Genomic DNA, 18,996 nt, shown 5'->3' on the forward strand with positions numbered 1-18,996 from the left:
GGTCAATAACAGAAAGATGAGTAGGAAATCTCAAAATACATGAGTTTAAAGAGCACACTTCTAAATAAAGCATGGATCAAAGAAATCCCAAGAGAAATTTAAAAATATTTTCAACTAAATAAAAATGAAAACACAACCAAGTTTGTAGGATGTAGCAATAACAGTCCATAGAGAGAAATTTATAACATTAAATGAATATATTAGAAAAGAAGAAATATCTAAAATAGGTAAACTAAGTCTCTTCCTTAAAAACTTAAAAAAAATAAGAGCAAATTAAATTCAGAGTAAGCATAAGAAAAGAAACAATAAGCAGATATCAATGAAATTGGAAATAGGAAATCAATCAACAAAATCGTATACTTGTTCTTTGAAAGATACATAAAATCAATAGTCTTGTAGCCAGGCTAAGTAAGAAAAAAAAAGAGAGAGAGACAATATAAATTACTAATATGTGAAATAAAAGAAAGGATATCACTACAGATCCCTTGGACATTAAATGGCTAATCAAGATGTGCTATGAATTAACTCTATGCCCGTAAACTGATAATCTAGATGAAATTCCTTGAAAAACATAAAATGCCAAAAGTCACACAAGAAAGAATAGAAAAACTGAATAAGCCTATATTTATTAAATAATTTGAGTCAAAAATTAATAACCTCCTCAAATAGAAAGGTGGGGTCTAGACAGATTCACTTTCGAATTCCACTTCACATTTTAGGAAGAAAATGTATCAGTTATTGACAATGTCTTTCAGAGGACAGAAGCAGAAAGAATACTTTCTAACTCATTCTATGATGCTAGCATTACTCTAATACCAAAATCAGACAAAGGCATTAGGAGAAATAATTTCTCTTTGAGCATAGATGTAAAAAATTCTCAACGAAATAATACCAAGTAGAATTCAACAATGTATAAAAAGAATTATACACCATAACCAAATGACATTTATCCCAGGTATACAAACCTGACTCAACATTCAAAAATCAGTTTATGTAGGGGTGCCTGAGTGGCTCAGTCGGTTAAGCGTCCAACTTCAGCTGAGGTCATGATCTCATGGTCCATGAGTTCGAGCCCCGTGTCGGGCTCTGTGCTGACAGCTCAGAGCCTGGAGCCTGTTTCCGATTCTGTGTCTCCCTCTCTCTCTGACCCTCCCCCATTCATCCTCTGTCTCTCTCTGTCTCAAAAATAAACGTTAAAAAAATAAATAAATAAATCAGTTTATGTAATCCATTGCATCAACTTTCTATAAAAAAAACCCAAATGATCATATTAGTAGGTGCAGAAAAAGCATTTGACAAAATCCAACACCAATTCATGATAAATTATTTTAGTAAGCTAGGAATAGATGAGAATTTCCTCAACTTGATAAGAAATATCTATAAAAAAACAAACAACCCCCCCACCCCGCCCCAAACAAACAACAAAAAATCCCTACAGCTAACATAATGAGAAACTTGAAGCATATTCACTAGTTATCAAGAACAAGGCAAGGAGATCTCCTCTCATTACTTCTTTTTAACTATCCTATTGGAAGTTCTAGCTATTGCAATAAGACAAGAAAGGAAAATAAAAGGTATACAGATTGGGAAGTAAAAAATAAAACTACCTTTGCTTGCAGCTGACATAATCGTATACACTGAATATCTGGGTTTCCCAGATTCAAATCCAATCACGCTCATTGTTCATTTTATTTTTTCTTCTTTCTCTTTCTTTTTAACAATTGAAATATAACTAACATATAATGTTATCTTAGTTTCAGGTGTACAATATGATGATTCAACAATTCTATACATTACTCAGTGCTCATCAAAATAAGTGTACTCTATCTCCTTTATCTATTTCACCCATCCTCCCACCCATCTCCCCTTTGGCAACTGCCAGTTAGTTTTCTGTATTTAAGAGTATGTTTTGGGGGACACCTGGGTGGATCAGTTGATTGAGCAGCCAACTCTTGATGTTGGCTCAGGTCATGATCATGGTGTCTTGGAATCAAGCCTCGAGTTGGCATCCGTGCTGAGTGTGGAGTCTGCTTAGGATTCTCTCTCTCTCTCTCTCTCTGACCCTCTTCCCCCTCCCCTGCTTGCACTCTCTCTCTCAAATAAAATTCAAAAACAATTGTATTTTTTTGTGTGTCTCCCCTTCTCTTTATTCATTTGTTTTATATCTGAAATTCCACATGAGTGGAATGATATGGTATTTTTGTTTCTCTGGTGAGGATGTGGAGAAAAAGGAACACTTGAGTACTGTTAGTGGGAATGTAAATTGGTGCATCCACTGTGGAAAACAATATGGAGGCTCCTCAAAAACTTAAAAATAGAATTACTATATGACCCAGTAATTCCACTACTGGACATTTACCCAAAGAAATTAAAAACACTGATTTGAAAAGATACATGCGCCCCTATGTTTATTACAGAATTATTTACAATAGCCAAGATATGGAAGCAACCCAACTGTCCATTCATTGTTGCCTATTATCTTCAGATGAAGATACAACAGACTCTTTAAGATTTTGTCCCAGTTTTCTTTTCTAGTGGTAGGTCTCCCATTCTATATTCTAGCACCTCATACTTCACCTTTCCAAACTTCTTTCAGAATCCCAAACATGCAATGGTATATCTCACTTTAGAGCATGCTTATCTTATGCCTTGGAATACCCTTACTTTGGTATTTCATTTGGATACTACCTATTTATCCCTCAAAACTTAGCCTACAGGGCACCTGGGTGGCTCAGTCGGTTGAGCACCTGACTCTTGATTTGGGCTCTGGTCATGATCTCACGGTTCATGAGATGGAGCCCCACCTATGGCTCCATACTTACAGTGGGGAACCTGCTTGGGATTTTCTTTCCTCTTTCTCCCTCACCTTCCCCCACCACTTGTGCTCACTTTCCGTGTCCCCAAATAAATAAGTAAATATTTTTAAAAAATTAAAAAGAACATTTTAAGAAAGGTTAATCACATGAACAAATAATTGAGTGAACAAATAAAAATCTTTTCAAATTTAAAAACATTTCTCGCATGTGTCTTCCCTCTCTTTTCCTACTGGCACTTTTCATTTCGGGTTTTATCCATTGTAAGTAGAACATTGTAATAATGCCTAAGTAACTTCTTTCAATATGAGGTCCCTTCTCTCCCTACTTTTCCTCTCTACACACACACAGTGTCACAGGGTCCTGGGACACACACACACACACACAGACACACACACACACACACACACACCCCTATTCTTCTATCCTGAGCACTATTACATTAGTCTTTCTTAAAGATTCTTGTCTCTATTCAATCCCTTAGCTAACATCTTTCTGCCAGTTTTTTTTCCAGTAAATCTCTTTCTCCCCACTTGCGTTAATGTGGATTATATTCATCTACCTCATCCATGAATATGCACTGACTGTTCTTGCTCTGAGACTTGAAATCCTTTCTTCAGATGACTTCCTTCAGCTTGTATGTGCACCTCGATTTTTATCATAAATGGATATATAACATGGATTATAACCCCAACTGAATTATTAACCTCTTGGGAGAAAAGCATGCATTTTAGATGTCTATAGCATTCTATAGAATAAAATTCTGAATTAAGAACACAGTGTGTAATCAGCAATGATTTAGTGATTGATTCCATGCTAATTTTGGAAATCTTTATTGACATTTTCACTTAACTATTCTTAGATACAAGTACAATTGGATACTCATGTGTGAAGGTAATCCATCTTATTTCAGTAGAACCTTGTGGATTTTTGCATTTTTGTTTAAAGTATACTACAGTGTTGATTTCCATGGATCTGTATGTATGTTTGATTACAGTATTAATATGTTAAGAGCTTAAGATGTAAGACTGTAGAACAAAAAGGTTAAGCACTTGGGTTATGAGCACAAATTTACTTGTATTAATTATAGGTTTGAAACGATCCCTGGGTCTCATTCCAGCTGAATAACCTCAGACAAGCCACTGAATTTCAAAGTCTCAGTTTCCTCATCTGTAAAGCGGAGATAATGAGTTCCTAGTTCCTAGTTCATAGACTACTGGGAGAATTAAAGGACATGGAATGTCTTTCAACTTGTAAGAAAAGAACAGTCAACAGTAAAATGTATATCCAGGAAAACTATCCTTTAGGAGTGAAGAGGAAATCCAGACATTCTCATATGAATGGACACTAAAAAAAAAATGGTCACAAGCAGACCTACCCTTCAAGAATGGCTAAAGGAAGTTCTTTAAATGAAAAGGAAACGACAAATAAGGAATCAGGGAGCATCAGGAAAGACAGAACAATGGAAAAGAGCAGGAAAAAAAAGGCAAGTATAATAGACAATTTTTCTCCTCATGTGTTTTGCAAGTACATAATGCCCCTCTTTTGTCCATTATAATGTTTTAGATTTTAATTTAATTGGAATTTGAAATGTTTCTAATTTAGTTGTATTAATAGCAAAAAAAAAAAAGACATAGGGCTTCTAAAATATTTAGTATAGTGCCTGACACAGAGCATAAATGCTTGATATACACTAATTTTTGTTATAAAGAAGATTTAAAGATCAAATCTAAACTTCTAATTTAATCTATGAGGAAAATGAGATCTAGAGAGGGCAAATGACTTGCTCAAGACCAATAGTTAATGAGAGAAATGGCCTGGATAAAAACCCAGGTCTCCTGATACTCAATGTAGTCTTGTAATGTCCATATTGCTTTGCAGGCTGTGGAGGACTCCCTGAAGGCCTTCTAAAGATGTTCCGCTTCCTCTTACTGTAGGTATATAGTGCTCTGAGAGCATTTGATATGTAAATTTTTGAAACTGAAAGAATAAAAACATATGGAATCGTTGAATCACCATACAGTACCCCTGAAACTACGATAGCACTCCATGTTAGCGAACTGAAATTAAAATAAAAAGTTTTTCAATTTTTTTTAAAAGAATAAAAGCAAAAGTATTTATCTCATCATATCCAGTTCCTTTGTTTTTCAAAAGGAAGGGCCTATAAAATCGTCCTTTGCCGGCTAGTGATAAAAATTTCATTTGAATTTATACTACGTTGGCTTATATTTTCAGGTTGTAAACATTCTTTTGAGTCAAGCATAGTGCTATTTCTATCTTACAGGAGTTGATTGTTCTATTTCAGAGGTTTCTTTTTAAAAATTCTTCTTGGAGGGGCGCCTGGGTGGCGCAGTCGGTTAAGCGTCCGACTTCAGCCAGGTCACGATCTCGCGGTCCGGGAGTTCGAGCCCCGCGTCGGGCTCTGGGCTGATGGCTCGGAGCCTGGAGCCTGTTTCCGATTCTGTGTCTCCCTCTCTCTCTGCCCCTCCCCCGTTCATGCTCTGTCTCTCTCTGTCCCAAAAATAAATACAAAAACGTTGAAAAAAAAATAAAAAAAAAAATTCTTCTTGGAGTTTAAACATGCTCATGGTTTTCCTCTTCGAAATAGATCCTACATGCAGTTTTAAAGAATGCTTTCTTAAACTATGAGAAGGATGACTAATTCCATTTTAAGTTTGTGGCCAAATGATGGAAAGCAAAGACATCCTCCAGAGAGTTTACCAGGGGGCTGGGGTCTGCAAAAACCTTGTAACAGAGATTTGAAAATGCAACTGTATTAATTATCAGGAAGGATGCTTTTCCCCTAAAAGAATATTCAGCCAAAACAATAATGATTTGTTTGCCTCATTTAGAAGCATAGATTTTTTTCGAAAGTAAGGAAAATTCTTTTACAAGGAGAGCTAAGCCAACTCTCGTGCATATGTAAGAAATAAATCCCAATTCTTTCTTGTTTCTGTTTCTTTTTTTCCCCCCAAAAAAATTGCATAAATGAGGAAGTAGTGCCAAGGACCTATTAGTAATAGTTATTTCCTAATTGCAGTGGGAAGCATCCTGCATGTTTAAATAAATATTGTTAACTCTGACCCCTCGCTTTGCCAGGACTGATAAGGCAATTGTTTGACCTATATGAAGCGCATACAGTATACACAGAGTGGAGTGCAGCAGGAAAACAGGAAACAATAAATCAGAAATTAGAGCACTGATTGTTGTAGCTAATTACATCAGGCTTCTGCTTAATTTCTCACTCTGTCATTCTAACCTGATTTTCTTGCCAACAGACTTTGCAAATTGCTGGTGTCACGTACATTCAGCAAATAATAATCCTTAGTTACTGTGACTGACAAATGAATGAGCAGGAGAAGATAGTTTATTATGCAAGGATGAACCGAGACATTCACCAGATACCTGCCTGGATGCTTTTTTAATTCACTTACCTACATGTGCTGCATGATGCATTTCTCCAGGAGCAGAGATTTTGGCCATCAAGACAGCTTAATTAGATTTGTGGTTTGGTTTGATAATATTGAGCAAGAAGAAAAGACGGTACTGTAAAGCGGAGGGAGGGAAGAGATTGGCTTGGACAAAGAGAGAGATAAAGTGGTAACTTAGCTATTTAAGTCAAATCCAAAAATAATATGTTTAGGGTGAGTGAGATTAGTCAGCATGTTATTGAAGGTTAACCTTGTCTAACATAGATTTGGGGAGCCAACTTGGTATTTTCAGCCTGTTATGGTTTGAGTATTGAAATTCTAAACCACATGTGTTAAAAAAAAAAAAGAATAATACAAATGAGATGCTCTTATTCCGAATTAATTGATTACTCCCAGGTGCTACTTCTGTACGGAGATAATGCATGTCAGTTCAGTTTTCCTTGAACCCAGTCCTGGTGTTATTTAAATAGTCTAAAATCAACTTTCCTTTCTTTTTTTTTTGATTTTATAAAAAAATCCTTAAAAAGTTCTGCTATAGACCCTGAAGATGGAATATGGAAGATCTAAGTGAAGAGAGTTTTCACTCTTGGTTATTTAATAAATTTTCATATTCTGGGTATACTCTCTAACCTTGTTATAGTATTTACTAATCAGATTATCCAACTGCTGAGCAAATCCCCCGCTAGATACAACTTCACCTAGGCTCACTGCTTCTTTGGTGCTTAATAAAAAATCATATTACTTTTTTTAACTGAAGGTTCCATGTATGCAAGTTATTGAAAATGAAAACTGCTTCTCAGTTTAAAATCAAATTTACTTCATTCTTCTTTTCCCCTGGACTCTGATTTTACGCCCGTCTTGCTTTAGCATCATTTTCAGGGGAAGAGAAAGAGAATTTAACACTGAGATGTGAGGGGATCACACAGTGACAAAGGATGTGGCAGAGATGGAGGGTCCCATGTTTGAAACCACTGTTCCACTTGGTAAAGCAAGAGGTCAGAGTTAACTATTTACTTAAACGTGTAGGTGATGTCTTACATTCCAGCGATGAACTTGGAATGCAGGCCAATTAAGCAGCCCGGGAACTGTGGTAGAAGGGCCAAAAAATGGAGTATAACGTGCCAGCATTGCTGCTGGTCCAAAGGTCAGAGGGTGCAGAATGCTTCATTCCTTGTGTCTTCAAATTAATTCTCGTGTATAAAATGTTTAAACCTCTCCAAATCCCAAGCTGACCTTCCAAGAGTCCTTCTTAATGTCATTTTTTTTCATGTTTTCAGACAAATTTTATAGATATATATTAAATAACCATCGTGTGTGCATTGTGCCATTGCATTCTTCCCACTGTAGGGGAAGATGTCTTCCCACTATAGGGAAGACCGCTTAAGATAGCATCCCAAAGTCATCGCCCTCAAGAGCAGTTGAAGGAAGCAAACTTGAACTTACAAAACAAGAATTAAACGACACAAACCGGAACATAATCTTCTAGATTCCTAAATGTGTAGTATTGACAAGGCTATGGAATTTAAAGAGACCAAATTTTTCAGAGAATGGAAATAATTTGACATGGACTTAGATGGATAAATAGCATTTGGATAGCTGGAGAAGAAGGAGAAGACATTTTAAGCAGAGAAAATTGGTTAGAAGAAGTGGGGGAAACACTGCAAAATTGGAAACAGGGAGAAGAGTGGTGAGAAGGGGGTAGGAGGTTGTTGGATGGAGAAGGTGGCACAGATCCTAAGTGTTACAGGAGGGGTTAGATTTATTATTACAGGTAAAGAGATTGCACCAACGGATCCAACAGTGAGGGCTTGGGGTGTGGAAAATAGGGAAGAGAAAAGGCTGGAACTAGCACATCAAATGAAGACATTATTAAAATAATCCAGGTTTGATGTGATCAGGGTCTGCTCTAGCTGGTGATAGTGAGAGAAAAGGAAAATATAAATTCAAAAGCTACTCAAAAGCAGAGATTGGCAGACATGATGACATTCCATGTAGATGAATAGAAGGGTTGTGTCAAAAAAGAGAGATGGGGCACCTGGAAGAATTATCTTTGCTTTGGCAAATATAGAAAATTTGGAAGAACAAGTGTTTCGATGGAGAGACGAAAGGGCATCAGTCTCCAGGGAGAGAAGGAGAAGGGACAAAGCTCTTTTCTGGTCTTAGCTGCAATAAATCTTCCAGATGCCTCATTCCTTATCAGTTACAGACGTTTGTATTAGCACAGCGTGGTTTGTGTGAAGTGCACAGACTTGTCCCAAGACAGTAAGTACGACATCTGTGTGAAATGTGTCAAAACTAGAAAGGTGTGTGCGGGGGAGATGACAACCTGATGAAATATTATCAAACGCTACCCCTCAAATACCAGAGGTAGCATGGTATTCGGGGGCAGGGAAGGGCACATACTTTTACAAGAAGCCCCCACAAAGAACTGTGCATCCCAAAAGGAGATGCGTTTCTCAGTTGCCTTTTGTCCTCGTCCGCTCTGGTCAGCTCTAATCTTAACTGTGCTCCAGGACCTTGGTTCTTGCACCTGCTCGGATTGGATCTGGTGTCAGATGCCAGTTGATTGGTATGTGACTGGCCTGTCTCCTGCTCAACTTTTGCTCTAAGTACTAGGCTTTGGGTGGGGACCAGTGTCTGACCTCATGCCACCCTCTAGTGATTGACTTCACAACTCCTGAGGCATCAGTCTCCACGGAAAGGGACTACACAGTCCAGAATGTATAAATATAATCTTCTATTCTCTCCCACTTCTTTCACACCCATGCGCTATAACATTAGCCATAAAAGGCTGATACTTTTGCTTATCACTCTGCTTTCACGGTCTTCATCCTCACTGCCTGACGGTTTGGGCTAAAACTCAAAGTGGAAGCACACTTCAACTTTTTGCACATGTTAGCATCTAGGACCATTTTCAACTGTTGTGCAACCGAAAAGGGTATGATTGTGAATGGCGTGCCTTCATTATCTCGTGTGAATACAATAAGGAGTTCAAGCATATGTCCTTATCCAAGATGGTTCTTATTAATCCAGACATTGTTTGTAGCTACAGGGAGACTTCTGAAGATTCATCACCACTTTTGATTGTGATAGGAGCGATCCCTCCAAGTGCATCCAAGATCACATTTGAAGTTGACTTTTGTAGACAAGCCAGTTAAAGTTTTAAGGAGTCCATGGCTTGGTTTACAATGTCCAGGGAAGCTAAGACTCGAGGTAAGTCATTAAGTTGTTTTCAGTTTTTACCTTGTGTAAAAGCCATTGTTAACAGAACTTATATAAAAATCAAGACATTGGGCCAAACTTTGCTTCTAGAAGGGAGGCTGGTCAAGGTTGGCCCAAACTGACATTACAGGAAAACCTGTTTTATTTCTCCCCTTTTCTTATAGACTTTAAAGCATTCTTTCTCCATGTAATTTTCACCGGTGAATGGTTTGCTGTAAATGGGGTGCACTGTAATAATTCAAAGTTTTGATTTCATTTATGATTCCCAGAATACCTGGCTTCAAAGAGCCTCAAAGCTTTCCTTCTTTTTTTGTTTTTTAACTTGAGTTTGTAATATTCCTGCTTTCTTGGACCCTGATGACACCACAAATGAGAATATAACTAAAAGTATACGCTGCTCATTAGTGGAGCTCTAGCACACCTGTGTTTTATATATATATATATATATATATATATATATATACACACACACACACACACACTGTCTATAAAAGGTTGGCCTAACATAACAGCCTCAGGAAGCACTGCCGAAAAGAGGTTGCTTCAGGCAAGCTCTCTCTCGGGAAGAATATTGTTTTCTCTCAAAGAATATTAGTTCTATTAGTTTCTTCCCGCGAGCACGTGTGAAGAGAAGGAAAGAAGCTAAAAGGAGAAAAGCACAGCTCTGCCCAAATCCACTTAACCCCCCTCATGAAAACTCATTATTAACAAGAGTGTTGATCTTTGTACTTTGCTAATTTACTCCACACGCAAAGAAAACTCGATTTCAAGCGTGTGTGCCCGGGGATGTTAAAAGCAAAATTATTAGAAGCCGTGGTTCGCCTGAAGACTCCAGGGGACTTCAGAATTTCCACACCTACCAGCTCCATCAACGACCTCCCTACTCCTGCAGCCACACCCCAAATATACATGTCATTTCAATAAGAGCAGAGCGGTTGCTATGCAGAGAGGCTTAAATAAAATTAAATCAGTTACTTTCCAATCAGATCGTCACCCCCAAATCTTCTCTCGTCAGGGAAGCCGGACTCAACATGGAGGTCCTCTTGGAATGCAGAAAACAGTGATCTCTGCCACGGTCCTGCTGGCTCCCACATGGATTCTGTTTATTGTCCTCATCTTCTTACCGACAGAACTCTGCTTTTGCTCAAGGGAGCGTGCCCAACTACAAGATCACCTTCCCAGGTCTCTCTTGCTGTTACAGACGCCATTTAACACAGTTCTAGCCAATGAGAACCAAATAGAAGCTTTGAGCAGAGCTTCTCGGAAAGTCATTTCAAAAGAGTCGACTGACTTTGTTCTTTTTCTTCTTCATTTATGGGCAGAAAATATAATGCTAGAGGTAGAGTACTCATCTTATGACTGGAAATGAAGGGGATGGGAGACAAAACCACATGCCACGGAGAGTCGGATAGAAAGAAGTGATGCAGGTTCCCGAAGGCACTGCAGAGTCAACATGCCATTCCACAAACACATAAAACTGTGCAGCCGTACCTATTCCCAAATGGTATCGTCTCAGAAGTGAACTTTTCAGTAATATTACCAGACATGATTAAAAAAAACACAATTATGCATGTATTTATCTTGAAGTAATAGATCTGTCCCTGGGTCGAGATAATTAACATATTTATTGTGCACTGATTAGATATTCGGCACCTGTTCTTATGCCAATTCATCCAACCTTCATAGCTACACCAGTAGGTGAATGTTACTATCCACCCTTTTTGCAAAAGAAGAATGCAATGTTCAGAGAGGTAAAAAGGGCATACAGCTCATGCATTGGATTTATTACATTCTCTTTCCACTGTACAATATTGCACTTTAAAAAAATGTTTATTTATTTTGAGAGAGAGCTAGAGGGAGAGGGGCAGAGAGAGAAGTAGAGAGAGAATCCCAAGCAGGCTCCACACTCAGTGTGGAGCCAGACATGGGGTTCAATCTCAAGACCGTGATATCATGACCTCAGCTGAAATTAAGAGTCGGATGCTTGACTGACTGAGCCACGCAGGCACCCTTGTCCTGGACATTTTTCAAATGTGTTAGATACTAATTCTTTCTTTATTCTGCATTAGGCCCTACTATTTTACTTTTTTTATAGGATCTTTTGTTTAAAAGTGTTTTCACTTTCAATGGAGACAAATGTATCCATCTTTACACATTTTTGTGTGTTTAGCAAGGTGTCTGCCTTGTTTAAAACTTTTCCCTAAAAGGTAAACACTTTTTCCTGACTCACATGCCAACTTTGGACACACAATGTAATTGTGTGGCAGGGACTCCCACCCCAACCAATTTTCCAACTCTCCCGACACCCACCCTGGTGTCTTATAAGTCAATTCTGACACCAGCTTCCTGGAGTTAGCACAGACCCCACAGGTGTAGGGTTCACTTCCACAACACTGCTCCCCACTGTAGATGCCAGTCACCAAGTCCCAGCCTCCCGTAATGCTGACCAAGAGGCTACAAAATCAAGGGTTCCCATGACCCCTTCCTTGGGTTTGATAATTTGCTATAATGGTTCACAGAATTCAGGAAAGCATTTTATTTACTATCATTGATTTATTACAAAGGATACAACTCAGAACAGTCCAATGGAAGAGATGCATTGGACAAGGTATGTGGGAAGGGGCATGGAGCTTCTGTGCCTTCTCCACGTTCACCAGACTCCAGGCAACTCAATGTGTTCACCAACCGAGAAGCCCTCTGAGCTCCTCGTGTTAGGATGATGGAGACTTCATTCTTCATTACATAGATATGATGAGTGATATCATTGGCCATTGGTAATTCCTGGCCTTCATTACACAGAACCCTACACCTGTGGGGTCTGTGCTAACTCCAGGAATTACCAATGGCCAATGATATCATTCATCATATCTATGTAATGAAGTCTGGGAATCCATTTCCAGCCTCTCTTCCCCAGAGACTAAGGGTGGGGCTGAAAGTTCTAATCTGCTAATCACAAGGTTGGTTCCCCTAGGAACCTGCTCCCCATCATTAGATGCTTTTCAAAAGTCACCTCATTAACATACACTCAGGTATGATTGGCCAGACTTGATATGATAACAGAAGACACTCCTTCACCTTTGTCACCTTTGAGCTATTTCTAGAACTGGCAACAAAAACAAATATTACAAAAGATGCCCCTTTAGTCCTTTTCAGGAAATTACAAGGGTTTTAGAAACTCTGACCTGGAGCTGGGAACAAAGACCAAAATATATATTTCTTATATCACAATATCATACTCCTAATTCAAAATCATAAAGATAGAATCCTATAGTTTTATTTCTAGTGTGTGTATAAAAAGAATTTTATAGTTTCATTGAGTCAAATTTATCACCCTTTTTTTTTCATGACTTTTTTTTTGGTACATTTTAAAGAAATTCTTTGCTACCTCATACTGAAGATGTTATCTAATACTTTTCCTCTCAAGATATTATTGCTTTGTTTTTTACATTTAGGCTTTTAGTCCATCTGGAACTCATTTTCATATACAGTATGAGGTAAGGATCTAATTTTGTTTTATTTTACCATACAGATAAGAAATTATCAAACATTTTTCCTTTCAGTATTTTCCAGACTGTTTTGTACTATTACCATTTTTCTGTAACACGTTTCTGTCTCTGAGCTCTCTATTCTGCAACATGTATCCATTCTTGCACGATTTCCATGTTGTCTTAATTACAGATAAAGCTTAATTACAGCTTTATCATAAAGCTTGATATCCGGTTGATCAATACTGCCAATCTTTATATTCCTTCAAAATTATCTTACGTATTCTACTTTTTTCATATTTAAAGACTAATTTTTTAAAGGGGTTTTAGGGTTCACAGCAAAGTTGAAAGTAAAGTAGAGTCTCGTATATTCCTTGCCCCTCCATATGCATATCCTTCCCCATTACTAACATCTCCCACCAGTGTGGTACCTTGGTTCTAACTGATGAACTTACACTGATACACCAGAATCGTCGAAAGGTCACAGTTTACCTTAGGGTTCACTCGGTGTTGCACATCGTATGGGTTTGGAAAAATGTTTAATAATATGTAGCTATCATCAGAGTATCATACAGAGTATTTTCACTGCCTTAAAAATCTTCCATGTTCCACACATTCATTCCCTCAAACTCAGATCCTGGCAACCATTGATCTTTTTACTGTCTCCATAGCTTCGACTTCTCCAGGATGTGGGAGAGTTGGAATTATACAGCATGTAGCATTTGCAGATCGGCTTTTATTTAGTCCGATGCATTTAAAGTTCCTCCATGTCTTTTCATGGCTTAATAGCTCATTTCCTTTTAGCCTTGCATAACACCCCACTGTCTAGATGTACAGTTATTTTAGCCCTAAATCTCCTGAAGGACACCTTGATTGCTTTCAAGTTTTGTTAATTATGAATAAAACCGCCATAAATATCCCGGTGCAGGTGTTTGTGTGCATTGAAGTTTTCATCTCCTTTGGGTAAACGTCAGTGAGTGTGATTGCTGGATCAGATGATAAGAGTAGGTTTAGTCATGTAAGAAACTGCCAAAGGTCTTCCAAAATGGCTTGTATTTCCACCAGCAGTGAATGAGGATTTTGTTTTTCCACAACCTCTTCAGTGCGAGGTATTATCAGTGTTCTGGATTTTGGCCATTCTAAAATGTGTAGTGGTATCTTAGCGTTGTCTCAGTTCACAGTTCCCTGATGACATATGATGTGGGGCATCTTTTCATATGATTATTTGCCATCTGTATGTCTCTATGTCTTCTTTGGGGAGGAGATGAGGGTTGTTTGTTTTCTTATTGTTGAGTTTTAAGAGTTCTTTGTATATTTTGGATAGCAGTGCTTAGTCAGATGTGTCTTTCCAAATGTTTTCTCTCAGTCTTCTCATTTGTTGAGAAGAGAATGTCACCTCTGTATGAGAGTAACGTGTTTCTTAAGTACATTTGCAAATTCTCAAATTTGATTAATGAGTATGCTAAGAAAGACTATTGGTTCCAATGGGAATGGTCCAAATTATATAACATTAAAGACATTTTGGAAAACAGTTTCATTGTACCTGGTGTTGTCAAAGGAAATGATGGTTCAGAAATAAAAGACTTTATTCTTCATACTTGCTTAGCAATTGGAATGTTTGTTGGATGCCTTCATTTTCCATTTCATTTATTACATGTGTATGGTCCTATATGTTAACTTTCATTGTAGCAAAGCTAATGGGAATAAATGCTCTAGTTGAGAGGAAAGGTAACTCCACAGATTCTAGTATGTCTTGATATTTTTAGCAGACTTTAAAACATTAGTCTTTGTATACTGTACTTACTGCCTTTGTAAGGAACATATTTGAGATATTTTATCCTAATCATGCTCTAAATTTTGTTACATGCTTGTTATTCAAAGTTCAATAAAGTGTTGTACAGGCCTGAAAAAAAAAATGTTGACATTGTCTTCTCATTCTCTTGACATTGTCTTTCACGGAGAAGAAATTTTTTTAATTTTATTGAAGTCCGCTTCTCAATTATTTTTCATGGATCGTGTATCTGATATTGTATTTAAAAAGTCGGCACCATGCCCGAGGTTGTCAAGATTTTCTCCTGTGTTATCTTCTAGTTCTATAAGTTTAAGTCTGTGATCCTTATTTATTTATTTATTTATTTATTTATTTTATTTTATTTTTCAACGTTTATTTATTTTTGGGACAGAGAGAGACAGAGCATGAACGGGGGAGGGGCAGAGAGAGAGGGAGACACAGAATCGGAAGCAGGCTCCAGGCTCTGAGCCATCAGCCCAGAGCCCGAGGCGGGGCTCGAACTCACGGACCACGAGATCGTGACCTGGCTGAAGTCGGGCGCTTACCGACTGCGCCACCCACGCGCCCCTTATTTTTAACGTTTATTTATTTTTTGAGAGACAGAAACAGAATGTGAGCAGGGGAGGGGCAGAGAGAGAGGGAGACACAGAATCCAAAGCAGGCTCCAGGCTCCGAACTGTCAGCACAAAGCCCGACGTGGGGCTTAAACTCGTGAACCTGTGAGATCATGACCTGAGCTGAAGTTGGACACAACCTACTGAGCCACCCAGGCTCCTCAAGTCTGTGAATCATTTTACGTTAATTTTTGTTTAAAGTCTGTGTCTGGATTCATTTTCCACAGGTAGAGATGTTCAGTGTTGTAGTACTATTTCTTGAAAAGGATATCTTTTTATATCTTCTCATGCCATTTGAAAGAAGAAAGGAGAACATTTATTTATCAAATTTATTATATTTGCAATTTCTAGTTGTTGTTGTTTTTTTCCACCTGTGAATTCAACGGAACATGTGTTGTCATTTCCTTACTCTGAATCAACTTCGTTCCCATCCATCTCTTTTTGCTGGCATTGCCAATTGCCAAATATATTATATTTCTATATACTATAGGCCTCTCTTGCTCTCTCTCTCTATATATGACTATATATATTTATATTTCTCTCTCTATATATATATAATATATTGCCTTTACTGACAGTCTTTTTGTGTGTGTGCAGATTTGATTTGAATTACTATCTGGTATCACTTACTTTTTATCTTAAGAACTTCCTGGGGCGCTTGGGTGGCTCAGTCTGTTAAGCATCTGACTTCAGCTCAGGTCATGTCATGATCTCGCGGTTTGTGAGTTCGAGCCCCGCATTGGGCTCCAGGCTGACAACTCAGCTTCATATTCTGTCTCCCTCTCTCTGCCCCTCCTCCACTCACACTCTGTCTATCTCAAAAATAAATAAAAACATTAAAAAAATTTTTGTTTTAAAAAAGAACTTCCTTTAAGTGTTTATTATAAAACATGTTTGATAGCAACGATTTCACTCAATGTTTGTTATCTTAGGACTTTTTATTTCATTTTTTGAGAGATTTTTTGCTGGCTATAAGATCCTTATTTGATAGTTCTTTTCTTTCAGCACTTTGATTATGCCATCGCAAAGCCTTCTGGTCCGCACCGTTTCCAATAAGACACCAGCCATTACTATTATCGGGGTACCTTGAACATAAGTAATTTTTCTCTTGCCGCATTCTTATTTTCCTGTTTGTCTTTATCTTTCAATATTTTTACTATGATGTTTCCAAGTATAGATCTCTTAGGGTTTTTTCTACTTGGGGTTTTGAGCTTCTTGGATTTCCAGATCAATATTTTTGATCAGATTCGGGTAGTTTTCAGCCATTATGGCTTGGAGTATTTTTTTGTGCATCTTTCTCTCTTCCTTCTTCTCCTGGTGCTCCCATTACGTTTATGTTGCTATGCCTAATGGTGTCCCATGTTTCTCTTAAGTCTCTGTTCGTTTTTTTTTTTCTCTCTGTTTTTTAGATTGTATAATTTCTATTAATCTATCTTCAACATCACTGCTCTTTTCTTGTGCGAACTGAAATCTACTGTTGAGCCCCTCTAGTGAAGTTTTCTTGTCATTCCAGAATTTCCAGAAGTTGATTATTTTTTTTTATTTTGCCTATCTCTTTAATAATACCTCTATGTGATGAGATATTTTCACAATGCCTCCTTTGACATTTTACTTATATTTTCCTTTAGATTTTTAACATATTTCTAATCATTTCTTTGAATTCTTCTCTGATATCTGGGATCCCTCAAAGACAGTTTCTGTTGCCAGTTTTTTTTTTCCCCTGTCTGTTGATAAACACCTATTTCTTTGCACGTCTCATAATATTTGGTTAAAATCTGGACATTTTAGATGATATAGTAAAGCAACTATTGATACCAATTCCCCTCCCCCACCCAAAGGCTTGTCGTTTCCATGTTGGTTGTTTTGTGACTTGAATGTGAACTATTTTAGTGAAGTTTATTTCCCCTCCAGAAAAACCTCTGATGTCACTCCCCAGTAGGTACAGCCTTGACATGGATATAATCACCTTTAGTTGAGAATGGATTTTGCAGTGCTGTGTGTCCCTGATTTCTCTATTAGGGATTGCCTCTGCTGATATCACACATTGCTGCTGGCCTCCAGTCCCTGATGGTGGATTACTCTATTGTTTTTGACTAGGCCTTGGGGCATAAATTGTTCCATAGTCTGATCCAATAAATTTGATCCCCTTTGCAGGCGTGATCTTTGAGGAGAATCTTTGTGATTTGTTTCAACCCCAGGAGTTCTCTTTTTATCTGTCTCTCTCTCTCTCTTTCTCTCTGGTTCTCCCTTTTAAACTTCTTGTTCATCTACTGTTTAGCTTATTTCCCTCATGGGGTTGCTAGCCTCCTCTTAAGTGCTCACCACCAAGATCTCAATTGTTTTCCACAACACCCCTAATCATGAACTTCCCCCATACTCTGTTCCAAACAGAATCAATTCACCTTAAGCTGAGCTGTACTGCTCTCTGTTCTTTTTCAATGTTTATTTATTTTTGAGAGAGAAAGTGAAAGAGAACGGGAGAGGGGCAAAGAGAGGGGGACAGAGGATCTGAGGCAGGAACTGTGCTGACAGAAGAGAGCCTGATGCGGGGTTCGAACCCATGAACCACGAGATTATGACCTGAGCCGAAGTCAGATGCTCAACCGACTAGTCACCCAGGCACCCCTGCCCTTTGTTCTTTTAATCTCTCTCTCCCCCTAAATGAAACTACTGTGCCACTGCATTGCAGCTGTAGCCCGGACAGGAGCCCACTTCTGCCAGGGTGATACCTCTGGTCTGTGATTAGAGCTCTGAGTGGAGACACTCGACCCTGGTATTCTCATTTAGCTCCGCCTGGCATGGAATACTTGCCCTATAAGTGAGCTTGGGCAGAAGCATGAAAAGTCTCAGTGTTCTCAGCCTACTGTCCCTGGAGTAGAGCTTTTCTATGACTGGGGTTGTGTCAGGAAAGAAGGCAGGTTCCCTCGGCCACGTCTGCCTGGAATAGTGCTGGGGGCTGCGGACAGGGCCTACAACGTGCATCGCCAGTTCCACGTCTTCTAGCCGGTCTCGGCCCCTAAGTGGCTTATTTGGGCCTCTACTCAGGAATAGGAAAACTCCACCAAAATCTAATTTTCAAGCACATTTTAGGCCTTGCCCCCTCCCAACAACTATTTACTGCCTGCTGCTAGGTCAGACATTAGCATGACTCATAGCTTTGTGCTTTGGCTCTGTTTTTAAGCCATTAAAATGATTATCTTGCTTTTGCGTTCTACTTTGTCCTTTAAAATTTTTTTTAATGTTTTATTTATTTTTGAGAGTGAGAGAGAGACAGTGGAAGTGGGGAGGGGTAGAGAGAGAGACACACAGAATCCGAAGCAGGCTCCAGGCTCTGAGCCGTCAGCACAGAGCCCGATGCAGGGCTCAAAACCACGAACTGTGAGATCATGACCCGAGCCGAAGTCGGACGCTTAACCAATGAGCCACGCAGGTGCCCCTCTATTTTATCCTTTTAAGTTTTAGTTTCTGTAATCATATTGTTGCTATGCGTCCAGTGACAGGGGATGCTTCAAAGCGTCAACTCACTCTGCAATTTTGGCTGTTAATCTTTCCTGACTTTACATTCCCTCTCCCAAGCCAGCATGTTGAAAGTCATATTGTAAATTAAATCTAATTTTACAGATGATGCTATGTATTATT

General features: G+C 38.5%; 1 pseudogene; it reads right to left on the reverse strand.

Annotated features, from left to right (window-relative positions):
- The window catches only part of LOC101090858, a 31,740-nt pseudogene that overhangs the window by 8,559 nt on the left and 4,185 nt on the right, over positions 1-18,996 (reverse strand).

The sequence above is a fragment of the Felis catus genome, chromosome B1 (genome assembly GCF_018350175.1).
Source record: "Felis catus isolate Fca126 chromosome B1, F.catus_Fca126_mat1.0, whole genome shotgun sequence".
Classification (NCBI taxonomy): domain Eukaryota; kingdom Metazoa; phylum Chordata; class Mammalia; order Carnivora; family Felidae; genus Felis; species Felis catus.